This window comes from Triticum aestivum, chromosome 6B (assembly GCF_018294505.1).
Source record: "Triticum aestivum cultivar Chinese Spring chromosome 6B, IWGSC CS RefSeq v2.1, whole genome shotgun sequence".
In the NCBI taxonomy this organism is placed as follows: Eukaryota; Viridiplantae; Streptophyta; class Magnoliopsida; order Poales; family Poaceae; genus Triticum; species Triticum aestivum.
Genome location: NC_057810.1, coordinates 16,876,145 through 16,891,382, shown reverse-complemented (window position 1 = coordinate 16,891,382; position 15,238 = coordinate 16,876,145). Strand labels below are relative to the sequence as shown.

At 43.3% G+C, this 15,238-nt stretch overlaps 1 long non-coding RNA gene across 1 annotated transcript; it reads right to left on the bottom strand.

Moving 5' to 3' along the window:
• Positions 1-3,892: 3,892 nt before the first annotated feature.
• Positions 3,893-6,861, bottom strand: LOC123135410 (uncharacterized). The gene is made up of 4 exons (XR_006465989.1): positions 6,288-6,861; positions 5,419-5,610; positions 4,994-5,301; positions 3,893-4,190 (listed from the first exon to the last, which is right to left on the bottom strand). It is a non-coding gene; the product is annotated as an uncharacterized lncRNA (long non-coding RNA).
• Positions 6,862-15,238: the final 8,377 nt, after the last annotated feature.

Here is a 15,238-nt window from a genome sequence, read left to right as displayed (position 1 = left end):
ACAAATTAATTACACAATCTAAATTATACAATATGAATTACATATCTAAATTACTACCCATCTAATCTAACAAAAAAATCTATGAACTACAAAAAAAATCTAACAAAAATCTAACAAAAATAAAAAAAAGTTGCTCACGGCCGGCGACGGCGAGGGCGAGGTGCGGCGCAGGGCGGCGACGGCGTCGAGGCGGCGCGGGCCGGGGCGGCGACGTCTGGGCGGCAGGGCGGGCGGCGACGGCGCGCGGGGCGGGGCGGGGCGGCGACGGCGTCGGGTCAGGGCGGGGCGGCGACGGCGAGGTGGCGGCAGGGGACGACGCGCGGCGTCAGGAGAGGAGGAGGAGAGATCGAAGTCGGGAGAGGAGGACAGCGCGCTAAGTGCTACTTATATATCAAAGGCTTTGGTTCCGGTTCGTGCCACAAACCGGGACCAATGCCACCTTTAGTCCCGATTGGTGCCTCCAACCTGGACCAAAGACCTCTTTTCAGCAGCCCAAAGGGTGGGAAACGAAGACCTTTGGTCCCGGTTGGTGGCCCCAACCGGGACAAAAGAGGGGCATTTGTCCCAGTTGGTGCCACCAACCGGGACCAAAGAGGGGGATTGGGACCGGTTGGTGCCACCAACCGGTGCCAATGCACCCGTCTAATTACTTATTTATTTTCTGCAGCTGTTTTTTAGTTGATTCTTTCTGCAGCTGCTTTTAATTAGTCCCACCTCGCCAAGCGAGAGGCACTCGCTGCGGTTTATAAGCCCTGAGTGCAGAGACGATGAAGAAGAGACTCAATGCTCACCTGCACGTTGCTTAGCTTCAAGCCTTGAGGATTAGGGTAGACTGCACGAAGCTATGTGCAGTGCAGTTTACACTATTCCGAAAGGCTTGAAGCTAATCAACGAGCATTGCGCCTTTTTTTATTTTTAATGACTTATTACAACTCAGAAATAAAAAGAAAAAAATAAATATAGCAGAAAAGAAAAAAAACAATATAAAAAACTACTCAGAAATAAATAGAAAAAAATAGTTGTGATTAACTTTACTAAAAAATGAGCATAAATGCTTATTTTTAATGACTTATTACAACTCAGAAATAAATAGAAAAAAATAGTTGTAATTAACTTTACTAAAAAAATGAGCATATATGCTTATTTTTAATGACTTATTACAACTCAGAAATAAATAGAAGAAAAAATATCTGTGATTAACTTTACTAAAATATGAGCATAGATGCTTATTTTTAATGACTTATTACAACTCAGAAATAAAAAGAAAAAAATAAATATAGCAGAAAAGAAAAAAAACTATATAAAAAACTACTCAGAAATAAATAGAAGAAAAAATAGTTGTGATTAACTTTACTAAAAAAATGAGCATAGATGCTTATTTTTAATGACTTATTACAACTCAGAAATAAAAAGAAAAAAATAAATATAGCAGAAAAGAAAAAAACTATATAAAAAACTAGTCAGAAATGAGCATAGATGCACTTATAGAGAAAATTCAACCTAAATTCATAATAAATTTCTACTAACTTCAGAGAAATTCAGTATGAATTTAGGTTAAATTCCCTGTATAAGGGCATCTATTTTCATTTTAAAAAGAGCTCAGCAAGGCAGAGAGGGAGGGTCTTATAAACCGGTTTGAGCCCCCTTCGGTTGGCGAGGTGGGACTAAACTCTGGCCGCAACGAGGACCAACCCTTTAGTCCCGGTTGGTGGCCTGAACCGGGACTAAAGGGCAGCCTTTGGTCCCGATTCATGCCTCCAACCGGGACCAATAGTGGTGGGCTAGGAGCAAGGACCATTGGTCCCGATTTGTCCCACCAACCGGGACCAAAATGTCCAGACAAACTGGGACCAATGGCCCACGTGGCCCGGCCGGCCTCCGGGGCTCACGAACCGGGTCCAATGCCCCCATTGGTCCCGGTTCTGGACTGAACCGGGACTAATGGGCTGGCCCTGCCTGGACCATTGCCCCCTTTTCTACTAGTGTGAAGTCGGTTTGTAGTCAAGCTACCAGTTAATCCTAGGTGTTGTGAGCTTCGATCTTTTCATTTTTCAGTTATATTTGGCATTGCCTTATTGTTCCCGAGGGCCCGTCTTCTGTTATTTGATTGAGCTTACAACCTCCAATCTTCATCTCATCCTTAGGCAGGAGCTACTGCATTTGTTAGAGCTAATTGTTCTCAGATTGGAGCTAAAAGACCATATATAATCGATCATGCAGAATTTTGTGGCCACATGTGGTTTAATTTTGTCTGTCGGTCTGTTTCTGCTATCAATTTTCGTGTATCATTATCATTCTCTGATATTTGTTATAATTGCATGATGTTGTCACACACCACAAATGAGAAGTTAGGGATGCTGCCATAGTCTCGCTAAATCAATCAAGTCCAAAAGATTGAAGCGGTGTACAGACAAATTACATATTTGCAAACAAAATAATCAAGAAGCTAGAAAAAAGAACGGCGCAGTAAAGCGCGCGTTTGGCTCTAGTATCAGTGGAAGGTGGGCTATGTTGAACAAACTTGTGTCTTCCCTGGCCGAAAATGGTCCACGTCCATACTTGAGCAACCAGTGGGCTCCGTTGGCCAAAAATCCTCCACGGCATGCATGCACAAGGGTGTGTACTGGTCTTCAGCCTGCGGTCGCTGTGCGTACATGTCAGCCGAGCAGGAGCCTAGCTGCCTTTTGCATGTGCGTGGGGCCAGGCGAGTTCAATACGGGCAAAAAACAAATCAAATACATGACATATGCAACACCAGCACACATCCCCGTGCACATGCAGCGGCCGAGATTCCGGCCTGCCTGCAGCGCGGCCACCATTGGCATTTTTCGGATGTAGGCGGGCTATAAGAGTTTACATAATTTATTTTTTACTTACTTGGTGGAAAGAGAAGACAAACCGGCAACATATTAATAGCTATCTGCAAAATGTACTTCTAAACTATAGATAACGTTGCAACATCATATGATCAGCAACTGGCTATATTATTAAGCATGCTATACTCCTACATTACAGTGCACAACACATGGGCCTGGCTTCTTAAGTCAGTTGCAACCACGTGCAATGCAGCTAGTACATTAGCGCCATATGCATGCAGAGCTCGACATGTGTATGTGCAATTGTTGCATGCATCTCTTTACATACATGTTTTTGTGTATTTGATCTGGAATTCCGAGAACGCACATATTATAAGCATTGCTCAAGAAATCGGTAACTCATAGTTGCTCCGTCTGCTTGGGAGTAGCAATTAGTCGGTGAAACATATTAACTGCATTAATCGGTCCAACATTAATCGTTAAATTAAATTGAAACTTGCCAACATATATCTAGTTTTTCACGTATTATCACTACACCACGGACGTCAATAGGAGGCACTTTAAAATGCCTCAGAAGGCCCATATAATGCCAGCCTAGAGAATAGAAGGCATTTTTAAAATATGCTAGAGATGGTCACGAAGGGAAATGTCTTTGAAGGCACTTTTCCAGAACGCCTCAAAAGGCCTGCACAGGGGCATTTTTAAAATGCCAGCAACCTCAATGTGAGGCATTTTTCCAGAATGCCTCAAAAGAAACACAGAGGCATTTTTCAAAACGCCAGCAAACTCAATTTGAGGCATCTTTAGGAATGCCTCCAAAGACTATTTGTAGCATTTCTCATACTGCCTCTAATTTTATTGTCTGGCATAAGTCATACTGCCTTCAAAACATTTTTGTGGTATTTCTTAAGATCGCCTCTAAAACCTTTTTGTGGCGTCTTTCGACTTGCTTCAAAATGTTTCTGAGGCACATAAGAACGCCACAAACTTTACAGACATGTAAGATTGTAATTAAAAACACTGTTGCAGCAAGCTCACTAATTTGCAACCACTGTACAAACACATATATACAACAGTAGAACAAGATTGAGAGGCTTGCATTGGCTAGAAGTATCATTGTGCAAGCGAATAACGTAAAGCATCAGAACATCTTCACAAATTCGAAAACGACATTAAAGTATCAATCACCAACACAGGACCAACAATGTAACACACAGGTAGACTACCTACTGTTGCGACAACAATGTAACACACAGGTAAACTGCCTACTGTTGAAACAATGTTGTAAAGAGTGTTCCAACTTGATGCAATCAATTCGAAGTACACAAACCAATCAGCCGTGTGTCACCATCAACTTCGACTTTCGGATGACATCTACAAGAGCAAAGACTGTTCTTAGCACTGTAACAGGGTTAAGGAGGCAGGCATGTAAAATAATGTAAATAATAAAACTTAAACATATTTTTGTTTGTGCCATTAAACTTAATCTATCATTCAAACATCAACAGCATGCACGAGTAGGTAAAAAAACATCACTGTAAAATGTAAAATAGGTAAATGATAAAGATCATTAAGGGGTGATAGGTATTGCTTTAAATCTGGACCATTGGTCATTGCCTCCTTAGACTGAATCACTGAATAGATGATCAAGTTGGTACTAGCAAAAAAAGGATAAACTGAAACCTATGCCTGTTATTCCATCTGATCCAGCTTGCGCGTGAACCATATGACAAGAGTTGTCATTTCGGAGAAGCACCGCTGGCCATTAGAATGTCCAGATTCCACATGACACTAAGACACCGAGCAATATTTTTAAGAACTGAAACATGGAGCCATCAATTCAAGGTGCAACAACTGTACAAACTTTACACAGGTGCACTACCTACTGTTGTTGAATACTGTACAGCAATGAAACATATCTTCACAAATTCAGAAATGACCAAAACCTCTGCCTATTATCACAACTTAAATGAGCATCTTTGATCACCAATACACATGTACACCTGTTGTCAAAACCTATTGTCACAACAACTCCAGATTATTGTCAAGGATTGCAGAGAAGAGGATATTAGATGAGCTGATTACTATGTTCAGGTTAGGAAATTATATATCCACAGAAAACAGAGTTTGGAGTTAAGTAGCACCAGTACATATTATTTCATGTTAGTGCAACTCACCTATGACCTTGTTGTCTCACATATCTTCTATCTCTTCAACGTATTCCTCACAGCACATTCTGAGGTAATGCAACGAGCCTGATGCTTGGTCACCTGACTTCCTGTAGTTTAAGAGCTTACCATAGTGAAGCGTTTTAATTTATCCCTGTTTGAAGCTTCTGTTTTTGCTTGATAACATTGATGCATTCCATTTGTGGTGGATTAACTTCTCTGACTCTATAATTCAGCCCATTCAATCTCCGTTCATGGTCAGACACATGGGACTGATTAAATGCATCAGATCTTGATCTCAAAGTCATCATTTTTTCCTGGCGTGTACAATTCAAAACTCGGTTAGAAAAAACAAGATCAAAACTAAGATAAAAACACCAATGATGACTACTATCCATTCGACATTTAGTTCAAAAACAATCAATAGCTCTCACCTGATCCATATCAAAGAAGTCTCTTGCAGGTGGACATCATCATGCCCATCAATTCTAGCGTCCATATCAAAGAAGTCTCTTGCAGGTGGATGAACCACAACGTACCAATCCTTCTCTATAGAATCTTGTACATAATAGACTTGGGTAGCTTGAGTTGCGAGGATAAATGGCTCATCAAATATGTTGCTACCGCTGCTTAGCAAATGGTTAAAATTCACCTCAGTTATTCCATAATAAATATTTGAAAGTGAGCAGAAGCAAAGAGAAATTCCTAGAAACAATATCAATTGACTACTAGCAAAAATTCCACAGGTTAAGAATCTATATAGTACTAATATACGAGACTTAATCAGTTCAGTGCTACTCCAATGGTAACTAAACTGCATAGAACTCTGTAGATAATCAGTTCAGTGTTGTCATGTTATTAGTTTACTGATTTAAGAAAAGATCATGTATGTCAGGGATGTTCTATATAGAAGACCTCAAGTGTAGCAAGAAAACAGGTTAAATGAAACCTGATGCAGCAAGAATAGAAGTATATCTACATAGCTTACTAGATAACATGTAGGGATGTTCCATATAGAAATGGCAAATGCGCCTGCAGTTTGATTATCAGTATATCTACATAGCTTACTCCTTGTGTGCACTTTTCTAACATGAACAGAAGGCCACCATGCACGCAAGGCCACAACGAACAAAGCTCAAATTTCAACAGGACAAGTTGACACACTCCATGTATAATTACAAAAAGAACATCCAACACAGTACAAGTTGATTCTAGATGTCATAGCATAATGATTCTTCCTACAGGACTTCTAGCACAAACAAAAACTGGAAGAAAAAGAAGTACAAAATTTAAGAGACATTACCTCGAACACCTTCTGTGCACCAGGGCGTCGGATCAACTGCAACCAGCAATATTCGTGTCTGGCGTGGGGAGGATCGCCGCTGATTCGTTCATTTCCTGGACCACCTTGCCCCTCCTCCTCTCCGAGCCTCGATCTCCCCTCTCCTTCACCGCGCCCACTGCAATCCCACCCCGAGATTGGGGATGAGAGAAGAAGAGGCACAGCGTGGAGATGGCGGTGCAGGTCGTCGCGGACGCGGCTGCCGCGACGGCTGCGGAGGATCCGGTGTGGAGCACCGGTGGCGGAGGAGGCTCCGGCGGCGACGACGAGGCGCCCACGGAGGAGCAACGGCGATGGTGAGCAGCGACGCGCCGGCCGCGATGTTATGTGTTTTTTATTTTCACACACTTTGGAAGGCAGCAGGTGGGAGGGTTGTTTCCTTAAAAAAGTGAACATCTATAGGTAATGTAGACAAAGCATTCGAGGCATTTTACGCCAAAACGCCGGCTAAACTCCGCGGCACTTTTGAGAACGCCTTGCTTTCCCCCTGTTTTGCAGGCAATTTTCCAAATTGCCCTTGAAGGCTGTGAGCTTCGGAGGCATTTTTAGAAAGTGCCTTCAATGGCATGATTTTGAGGCGTTTAGCAAAAACGCTGGCAAAAAAATGCCTCCTAATGCCATACGTGTTGTAGTGTATACCATACTCTTTCAATTAGTTGGGCAGGCCGGCTAAAGGAAATAAGTATCTTGGCTTCTTTGCATGGCCCAACAGAAAGTATACAATAGAGAAAATTTAAGTACTGGGCAGGCCATGGCCCACTCAGCCTTGTTGTAGCTCCGCCACTGCTCTCATGCTCTCAGCTATGTAATATATCGCCACTCAAAAAGAAAAAGCTATATAATATATCAAAATATGCTATTGTTTGGTCGAACCCTAGCTATTGATGAGCGAGAGCGGGACGTGCGGGGTTACTGGCCAAAATTTTGGGCTTTGTTTGCCCACAAGTTAATTGGCCAACAGCGATTGATCGGCCTAACAACCGATTAATCGGTCTGACAGGCCAATTAATTCCCTGACAAGTTAACATGACGAATAGGTGGTATTTGATTCGGCCATCCTACGAGTAGCGATTAACTGGCCTGTTAACTAATTAATCGGATGAATTTCTTAAACAGTGATTATAAGCAACTAGTGCCATCCCCACACTAACATGTAAGCAAGTCCTAATAAGAAAACCCGTTAAAATTTTAAATTGCACTCTATAGTCCTTGCGGATGTTTGCTCTGCAGAGCATCCTCAAGCGCTAGTCGCTGGGTATTATATGGTATATGCATCATCTGAATGGCAATGTTCAGTACTATTGTTTCAGACGATTGTAAGGCCGAGGTTGATTAAATGAAATGATTCCCCTCCCCACAAAAAAAGAATGGCGATGCTTTTCTAGAACAAAAGGCTTGCGCTCCTATCCACATTGCCTAAGATGGGGCGCATGAATCTGCTCAAGACTCATTGGAGGATTTGGCACGTTCACAGTGAACTGACCAAAATAGGAAGCCTGCAACACCAACAGAAGTGTTGCACACATGTATCAGACATTTTCCTTGTAGGGTTCCACTGAGGGAGAAGATGGTCCTTACTGATTTGCCAGTGACAGATGCAACTGCGCTAGTAGTCAACTCACTGCAGAAAATAGGCATCCAGAGTCCTTGTCCAGTTGTTTGGTCATGAGCTGGTTGCAGATCACCTAGCTAGATGAGGTTGCCAGAGACATGTGGCATTGGTCGGCATGAGAAGTGATGGTACTTGTAAAGATAGTATGTGAGTGTCTACACGCAAATGATGGAATACACTAGGCGACATCACTTCTGAAGGTTACCAATCTAATTAGCTATCCAGCGAATGAGGGTTTTGCTGTCATAACTCATAAGAGTGTGCTTTCACTCCCTGTTGTCTCTCAACCCTATATGGCTACCTTCAACATGGTATGGTCACTGAGCTGGCTATGTTTATCGGGTTCAATTCAGTCCATGCTTGCCATGCATGATGCATCACCCAAAAATGAAACTCATATATTTCCTCTCTGCTAGCTTCTCAAACCAACTCCATCCTTTGTATTTTATAGAGCAACACTGTCGCCTGTGTTTCATCAATGCACATTTACCAATAATTTCTTAAAGAAGTTACAAATATTTGGTACTTCCCTCTGTAGCATGTTTGGTTGGACGCTATTAAAGAGAGGGAATGCACATGTAAACGTTGTGAGATATAAAGTCACTCTTTGGATGTGAGTTGGCACCGTAAGTTGTAAAGCTTTTAGGGGCTTCAACCCTATTATAGTCTGCAGGGCAAACTGAAATCCTTGTTCTGACGTGACTTATCTTAAGAAAATTAACAAATTTAACTGCTTACTGCATGTCTGACTAGTATTGTTTTGCTTGGCACCGTAAGCTGGCAAGCTTTTAGGGGATTGAGCCGGGGCTTTTTCTTGCCTAACAAGATGTTGGTTGTCTAGTATAGTGTGTCTGTGGCATGCTGGTTTGCTCGTCGCTAACCGCTAACACTTGATGAACCTAGTAATTAGATCATGAGTCCTCTCAATATCATTTTTAGATACAATTTTGGAATTGCTGATGGCCACAATATGTTGATCAGTCTGTGGATGCAGTTTCAATCTAGTTTGTTGGTTGTTTGCTCTAGTTTCTGTGAGCTAAAAATGTTCCTTCTTTTTGCAATATCTTTTTTTGAAGAGATTAAATGTCGTGAAAGAATTCATGTTCTACTACTTTGAGTCAGTTTTATTTCCTTCATTTTTCTTCTGTGTTTTTAATGGCCTATTGACTAATACTTTAAATTATAGGGACTACTGACCCGAAAATTAGACAATGAAGCTGTATAAGTTTTCGTATATGGTCTATCACCTACTTCAAATACTATGGCTGGTTAAGACAAAGCCTCCTCAAGATTGCGCAATTGAAATGATATATGCCCAGCAAATGGTTAGAATATTTACCTCTACTTAGGTTGTAAATGAAAGTACATCATAAGGAATATTTACCTAGGATTTATTCAAACTGACAAATAGATCCCCTGCTATTTTTTCATTGAAGAGGCTAAAAAAAGTCAAACATGCATGACTGTAATATATTCCGATGTTTAGAGTTAACAAACTAGTATTTTTCGCTCAAAAAGAGTGCAGTTTTTAACACACTATGGCTACGAGGCATCCAGCGTGCATGTGTACCTCTAACTGGATGCATCTGGTACCCGCAAAAAAAAAAGGATGCATCTGGAGCGTAATTACGAAAGAATGGAGTGAGTTATGCAAAATGGGATACTATCCCATTTTTCTGCGAGAGAAATGAGATACTATCCCTTTTTTCTGCGAGAGAAATGAGATACTATGTAACACTATACGTTATGTTATTACAAATTAACTTAAAAAAATACATTATCAATATAGGATGATGAAATAATTATTGTGAATATGTGGGCTGCTCAAAATGATTGCAAATTTGCCGGATGAGGAGGGGATGTACTGCCTGATGAGGATAAGGACATAGGAAGCTGCACTAGTAGTCAGCTCAATGCGGACGACAAGGATCCAGAGTCCTTGTCACGTTTGCTGCTCACCTACACGAGGTTGATGAGAGAAAAACGTGCGCCTTGACCGATGTGAAAAGCGGCCGTCCTTGCAAACAAAGGAGACAAACTAAAGATGGCATTTGGGTTGCTGACAAAACCATTTTTTCTCGACCTACTAAGAGCATCTCCAACAGGCACACGCGGAGAAAAACGCAGATTTTGCGCGCGCGAGCCCGGTTGGCGCGCTCCAGCAGGCGCGGGAAAGTTCGGCGCCGTAAAAACAACTGCGCACGCGAAAAAGCGGCAACACACACGGCAGTTTTGGCACGCGGCGTACAGCGCACTCCATAAAACCCGCGCGCGGGCGCCCGCCAACCGTCGTCTTCTTCACCTCTCCTTTCCTTCTTCCTCGCCTCCGCCGGTGCCCCGCCGCCGCCGCGCCCCTCTTCCTCGCCTCCAGTGCCCCACCGCCGACCCCGGCGCATTCTCCGTCGCCGCCGCCATACCACCGTGCACCCAGAGCAGCTCCTGCTACCGCGGCGTTCGCGCCCGCCCATCCGGCATGTATTACGCGAAGATCCGCTCCGGTGATACACCCTCGGGCTCAGGACGTTTAAGACCACCTTCGAGTCCGCCCGCGCGTACGGCGCGGCGGTGTGTGCCTCAGGAGGCCACGGGCGCAATGAATTTCTCAGACGCACGGACACATGAGCAGGCACAGGACCTCGTGCCTCCCCCACGGCTAGTCACTGAGGAGGACCGCCGCATCCAGGCATCCAGCGGAGGCGGGAGCGCTGCCTCCTCACCGCCGAGGCGGATGAGCACGCCATGGCAGTGTGGCGTGAGCACTTCCCGGAGGATGTCACAGCCAAGAACGAGTTTTGGGCGCAGAGGAGGGCGGTGCGAGCCGCGGTGGGCAGACAGGCATGAGGGGAAGGCCTGACGGAAGCCTAGTGCAAATTGGGAGTTGCGTCGACCTGGGACGACAATGATCCTCGGTCTGAGGACGCGTTTATGTCGTCGGACTACACCACCGAGGAGGACGACAATGAGGAGTAGTTTGTCTAGTTCATCGTCGACGTAATCTACCATATTTGCATCATAGTATAGTTTTTATCTAGATTTATTTGTATCGTATGGGCTAGGTTGTGGTGTTGGGCTTGAACTATGCTATGAATAGTTGCTTCATATTTATTTGTATCATTTTTATCTAAATTTATATGATGTTTCATATTTTTCGTATGTGTTGCATCGTATCCCCAGCTGCTCGCGCGCGCTGGATTTTGTAGCGCCTGCTGGAACTATAGCGCCGCGCCTTATTTTGCAGCACCTGCTAAAGCAAGCGCCCTCCTACGTGCTAAAAAGGCTATTTCGATGTTGTAAACATAATTAAGCGCGCCGTACGGTTGCGCGCCTATTGGAAATGCTCTAATTTACTAGCCAACCAATGAGCTTATTGACATATAACAAAAATGTGCAAAGTAAGGAGGCGGTAGTGGGAAAAAAAGATGGAATTAACTGGCTGGTAAAACTGCCATTGATCATTTTACTAATTCACCAGACAACCAATGAAGTCATTTCTGTCAACGAAGTAGGCCTTCGCTTCCTGTCACCTCCCAAGCCCTAGCTAGCCGGGTCCAACATGCATTGATAGGCAAAAAGGCCATCGCAGTGCACGATATCAATAAGCTAGATATAGATGATCACTCAAAAGAAAAGTAACTCTGATAGTTGCTCTCTGCCAGCATTCAAAAATGAATCCATCGTTTGTAATTTATAGAGGTGAATTAATGCATGTGTTCCAGATGCACACCGACCAACAATTTCTCAAGCAAGTTATGAAGACATGGTACTTTCTTGTGTAGTTTGTTTTGTTAGAGGTAAAATGAACAATGTAATTTAGAAGTTATAAGATACAAAGTGACTCATTCGGAGGAAATGATAACTTAAGAGGGGTTAGGCATGAGAACTTGGAGTCTAACTCGTAACATTTTAATAATTAGGAGGGATGATAATTAGGAGGGAATTACTTTACAGAGAACATCTTCATACTTCTTCCTAATTTATATAATCACCACTTAGCTAAATCCCTCCTATATTATCACAAACCAAACAATGGAAGAAACTTGTCTCTCAAATGGCCAAAGACAATTCGTGGTACATAGTAAAAGAAGATTTGGACTAAGATGAAGCATTCAATATCTAATCTTTTCGTAACAACTATTCTTATAATTGCCAAATGTGTCATTGAGTTTTTACGACCCTCGAACAACAGTCCAACCATCGAAACTATTCTTATAGTTGCCCATTGTGTTGTTGGGTTTTTACGATATTTGAACAACAGTCCAACCGGCGAAACTGTGTTTATTTGACGAATAAAAACACAAGGTTTGCCCTCTTCTAGGTAGATATATGATTCAGGACAAGTCAAGTTAGCTAAACTAGTTATTATATTAAGTTGTATATTAAAAAAATCTAAGCTTGCTTTGGTACACCCCCACAAGTATTTTTTTTTCTTGGAGTACTGTCTAGTGCTAATCAAGGTTACATAGGTGATTAAGCACACGCATAGGTGATTAAGCACACGTACCCATACTCCAGCTCTGCAACAATATACTTATACTTAACTTGTGGGTTGCAAAAAAAAAAAAAAAAACTCCGTATCAAACTTGCACGAGCGCTTGACGAGGGAGTAGAGACTACTGCTCAGCGCTAGGAAACCATGGTTGACGGGGGTAGGCATAGTGCACACGTCATGAATTTGTTTTTTTTAAACACGTCATGAATTGTTGGCTGATATATTGGGCTAATTTCTTTTGGGAAAAAAGGAATGGCGCCCGAAGCTGGGCTTCACTGAATCACTGCCGACGGCTAAACTATGCCGACGGCCAGACGGAAGCCGTCGGCATAGGCCCCTATGCGGACGGCTAAACTATGCCGACGGTCTAACAAGACTACGCTGACGTGATCTATGCTGACGGGGCAAAATAGATCAAGCAAAGAAAGGGTTCTTGCCTGTATTACAAGGTGTGAAGTTGAGTAAGACTCAATGCCCGACCACAATAGAAGATAGAGAGAAAATGAAAGATGTTCCCTATGCTTCAGCCATAGGCTCTATCATGTATGCAATGTTGTGTACCAAACCTGATGTATGCTTAGCAATAAGTTTAGTAGGGAGGTACCAAAGTAATCCAAGAGTGGATCACTGGACAGCGGTCAAGAATATCCTGAAATATCTGAAAAGGACTAAGGATATGTTTCTCGTTTATGGAGGTGACAAAGAGCTAGTCGTAAATGGTTACGTCGATGCAAGCTTTGACACTGATCCGGATGATTCTAAATCGCAAACCGGATACATGTTTATATTGAACGGTGGAGCTGTAAGTTGGTGCAGTTCTAACAAAGCGTCGTGGCAGGATCTACATGTGAAGCGGAGTACATAGCTGCTTCGGAAGCATGAAATGAAGGAGTATGGATGAAGGAGTTCATATCCGATCTATGTGTCTTACCTAGTGCATCGGGACCAATAAAAATCTTCTGTGACAATACTAGTGCAATTGCCTTGGCAAAGGAATCCAAATTTCACAAGAGGTCCAAGCACATCAAGAGACGCTTCAATTCCATCCGGAACGAAGTCTAGGTGGGAGACATAGAGATTTGCAAGATACATACGGATCTGAATGTTGCAGACCCGTTGACTAAGCCTCTTCCACGAGCAAAACATGATCAGCACCAAGGCTCCATGGGTGTTAGAATCATTACTGTGTAATCTAGATTATTGACTCTAGTGCAAGTGGGAGACTGAAGGAAATATGCCCTAGAGGCAATAATGAAGTTATTATTTATTTCCTTATATCATGATAAATGTTTATTATTCATGGTAGAATTGTATTAACCGGAAACATAATACATGTGTGAATACATAGACAAACATAATGTCATTAGTATGCCTCTACTTGACTAGCTCGTTAATCAAAGATGGTTGTGTTTCCTAACCATAGACATGAGTTGTCATTTGATTAATGGGATCACATCATTAGGAGAATGATGTGATTGACTTGACCCATTCCGTTAGCTTAGCATTTGATCGTTTAGTATGTCGCTATTTCTTTCTTCATGACTTATACATGTTCCTACAACTATGAGATTATGCAACTTCCGTTTACCGGAGGAACACTTTGTGTGCTACCAAACGTCACAACGTAACTGCGTGATTATAAAGGAGCTCTACATGTGTCTCCAAAGGTACATGTTGAGTTGGCATATTTCAAGATTATGTTTTGTCACTCCGATTGTCGGAGAGGTATCTCTGGGCCCTCTCGGTAATGCACATCAATATAGGCCTTGCAAGAAATCTAACTAATAAGTTAGTTACTGAATGATGCATTACATAACGAGTAAAGAGACCTGCCGGTAACGAGATTGAACTAGGTATTGAGATACCGACGATCGAATCTCGGGCAAGTAACTACCGATGACAAAGGGAACAACGTATATTGTTATGTGGTTTGACCGATAAAGATCTTCGTAGAATATGTAGGAGCCAATATGAGCATCCAGGTTCCGCTATTGGTTATTGATCGGATACGTGTCTCAGTCATGTCTACATAGTTCTCGAACCCGTAGGGTCCGCACGCTTAAAGTTAGATGACAGTTATATTATGAGTTCGTGTGTTTTGATGTACCGAAGATAGTTCGGAGTCCCGGATGTGATCACGGACATGAAGAGGAGTCTCGAAATGGTCGAGACATGAAGATTGATATATTGGACGACTATATTCGGATACAGGAATGGTTCCGGGGGTTATCGGATATATATCGGAGTACCGGGGGGTTACCGGAACCCCCTGGGGGTAAATGGGCCTCATGGGCCGAAAATGGAGAAGAGGAGGGGCGGCCAGGGCAGGCCGTGCGCCCCCTCCCCCTCTAGTCCGAATAGGACAAGGAGGGGGGGGGGCGCCCCCCTTTCCTTCCTCCCTTCCTCCCCCCTCTCCTACTAGGACAAGGAAAGGAGGGAGTCCTACTCCCGGTGGGAGTAGAACTTCTCCTGGCGCGCCCCCTTCCCCTTGCGCCTTTATATACGGGGGCAGGGGGACACCTTTGAACAACAATTGATCCTTGAGATCTATTAGCCGTGTGCGGTGCCCCCCTCCACCATATTCCATCTCAATAATATCGTAGCGGTGCGTAGGCGAAGCCCTGCGTCGGTAGAACATCATCATCGTCATCACGCCGTCGTGCTGACAGAACTCTCCCTCGACACTCGGCTAGATCAGAGTTCGAGGGACGTCATCGAGCTGAACATGTGCAAGAACTCGGAGGTGCCGTGCTTTCGGTGCTTGATCGGTCGGGCCGTGAAGACGTACGACTACATCAACCGTGTTGTGCT